The sequence below is a fragment of the Schistocerca serialis genome, chromosome 2 (genome assembly GCF_023864345.2).
Source record: "Schistocerca serialis cubense isolate TAMUIC-IGC-003099 chromosome 2, iqSchSeri2.2, whole genome shotgun sequence".
Lineage (NCBI taxonomy): Eukaryota > Metazoa > Arthropoda > Insecta > Orthoptera > Acrididae > Schistocerca > Schistocerca serialis.
The window spans coordinates 39,348,965-39,352,223 of record NC_064639.1 but is presented as its reverse complement, the minus strand read 5'-3'; positions in this window follow the sequence as shown (position 1 = coordinate 39,352,223).

Genomic DNA, 3,259 nt, shown 5'->3' with positions numbered 1-3,259 from the left:
TTTTTGCAAAATTACTAAGGGTGATGCCCAGAGAGAAGCCTGCACACGTTCAATTACACCTTGTGATTCCAAATCGTGTAATGTTCTTGCGACCTCATCACGCAATGCGTGGGGAACATTGCGCGCCCTGAAAAATTTCAGTTGTGCGTATGCTTTCAGTTCCAAATGTGCTTCATAATTCTTAGCGCAACCAAGGCCCGGTGCAAAAATGTCTGCAAATTCGTCACAGAGACGAGAAACACTGTCTGAAAGCACAGTCTGGTTCGCTGATAGGACCTGATTGACTATAGACAAGTTAAACAACTGAAATAAATCTAAACCAAACAAGTTCACTGCAGCAGAAGAACGAAGGACGTAAAATGACACAAGTTTTGTTTGTCCCTTGTATGTAGCAAGAAGGCTGCACTGTCCTAACACAGGGATAGCTTGTCCTGAATAACTACTGAGCTTACCATTTGCGGCACGCAACAGAGGTGTGCCCAGCTGTTTGTACGTATCTTGATTGATCAAGGAAACTGCAGCTCCGGTATCGAGCTGGAATGGTATCACGTTGCCATTAATGTCCAAGTCTACAAAAAGTTTATTGTCCTGCTGACGACAAGAGCGACTGTCTCGTGCAACGTGAACTGACACTGATACATAATTACTTGCGACTTGATGGGATTTCCGGCGATGTCGACGCACACTATTTGTGGGACGAACACAGCCACTGTTAGAGAGAGTGGCACTGGGCGGAGTGGAATGAACTACATGAATTTCCATGGGCGAAGGTTCACGAGCCTGTGTATTCGGGGTTCGATTCCGATTCCGGCGTGAAGCAAAGGGCCTGGAATGGTTGTGAGTGTCCGTTCTGAACTTTTTCTGGCAAACACTTTGAACATGTCCTTTTTTATTACAGAAAAAGCAAATAGCTTGGCGTGACGGGCAATTCTCACAGGAATGTCTAGTAGCACACGGCGGGCATGATTTCACTGCATTTGCTTGCTGGCGCAGTACACGTGGCTGAGATCCAGGCGGCTTTGGCGCGGCCGGGCATGAGGGCTGTTTACCGTTCCGTGCAGCGCGCCTGGCGGGCCGGTGAATGTGACACATGGCTGGTGAAGTTGCAAATGATTCCTGAGCAAAGTCAAGTGTGCCCTGCCGATCCAATATGTCCATCACTTGTTGAAGGGAGGGACTGACTAGTTTTAAGATCTGTTCCCGTATACGAACATCAGAAATGTTCTGTGCAATTGCATTACGTACCATAGTATCTGAATAAGGGAGTCCACATTCACACTCAAAAGCACAATCCCTAGTAAGGCCTTGCAAAGTTGCAACCCACTCCCTATTAGTTTGACTGGCTGTACGTTTTGTATGAAAGAACGTATACCGTTTGGCAACTACATTGACTGATTCTTTAAAATATGCACTAATGCAGATAAAATTTCTTCGTAGGACAGAGTTGCTACGTCGCGTCGGGGAAATAATTTCACTATCACACGGTACGTGGACACCCCGACGCACAATAATAAGAAAGTCTGCCGCTCGTTACGTTGAATTCTGTAGGCGGCGAGATGGAATCCAAATTGGCGTGACCACTCCGTCTAGCTTTCCAGTGCAGCATCGAAAGGACGAAAAGGCCGTGCAACTGCGTGTTGCGGCTGCGGGAGCGGTAGAGTGGCGGCGGCCGCATCGTTTTGCATTGCACGTTGACCGTGGACGAGCTGTCCAAGGGCATCCAGTAAGGCCAGGGTCTGCTGATTCTGCAAGCGATAAAAGTCGGACAGTACATCTGGAGATTGTGGCGAAGCTATGACGCAAGTAAATTAGGAAGTATAGTTACGAACGCGAAATCCTCGTCGTCATTTGTTGTGACTTGGAAAGTCAGCCAAGTCACTATGAGGTGAAGAAAGCGAAAGGCACGCGTTTAAGCTCGTGCAGGCTGGCGTGAGGTCTGGAACAGTTAAAGGAGCTGAGTCTAGTAAAAAAAGTAGGGAGCTTCTGGAATACTTAACTTTAATCCATAATTGGTGAACATTGGTCTGATGGTACATGCATCACAAGATAAATAGCAAATGATAATGGCGCCTTGCTAGGTCGTAACAAATAACGTAGCTGAAGGCTATGCTAACTATCGTCTCGGCAAATGAGAGCGTAATTTGTCAGTGAACCATCGCTAGCAAAGTCGGCTGTACAACTGGTGCGAGTGCTAGGACGTCTCTAGACCTGCCGTGTGGCGGCGCTCGGTCTGCAATCACTGACAGTGGCGACACGCGGGTCCGACTTATACTACCGGACCGCGGCCGATTTAAAGGCTACCACCTAGCAAGTGTGGTGTCTGGCGGTGACACCACACATTTGTCGGGGTTATTCAAATGAGGAACCATTTTAAAACACTGTGACAAATTTCCATTGAGTGAATTGTTAACGGACTACTGAATCAACAGTTTACATGCATGCTAGAGGGACACTTACCACAGCACAACACATGTGCCAATCAGAACCTTTTTCCCAGGACGCTGTGCAGTGATATATGAAGGACTGATTCTGCCGCGTTTTATGTATTTCACGAACGCAAGAAGCATCTTAACGTCTTTTAGTGTCTCATTTTTATCCGTTTCTAAAATAGTGTTAGCGCAACGATTTGGCGAAAGGCAAGCTTGATGCGAAGTGCCTCGCCTGGATTGCGTAACGCCATAGTTGAGTTTGATAGGCCTTGTCGTTTAGGTGGCGTTGCCTGTTGCCGCCGCTGCTGATCGACGCTCTTCGCTTTTCTGCACAGCTGATTGAGCACTGGGAGCAATGACCTTCCCCACCGCGCTGCCACCGTGCTCTGAGCCAATACGTTCGCTCGCCTGACTTTTAACTAATTAAATGTGCAAAAGAGATTGAATTTTTTGATGAAACATCGACAAATGTGTTCCAAGAGCACAGTAAAGAATACATTCTGTGTGTTTTCTCATTTGTAAAAGATGTTTACAGATGAAGTGACGTTTATGTAACTTGTACGATAACTTGCGGAATTTTAATGAGATGATCGATCTGTTGGAGTTTAAAGGTGAGCCCGCATCTCGTGGTCGTGCGGTAGCGTTCTCGCTTCCCACGCCCGGGTTCCCGGGTTCAATTTCCGGCGCGGTCAGGGATTTTTCTCTACCTGGTGATGGCTGGGTGTTGTGTGCTGTCCTTAGGTTAGTTAGGTTTAAGTAGTTCTAAGTTCTGGGGGACTGATGACCATAGATGTTAAGTCCCATAGTGCTCAGAGCCATTTGAACCATTT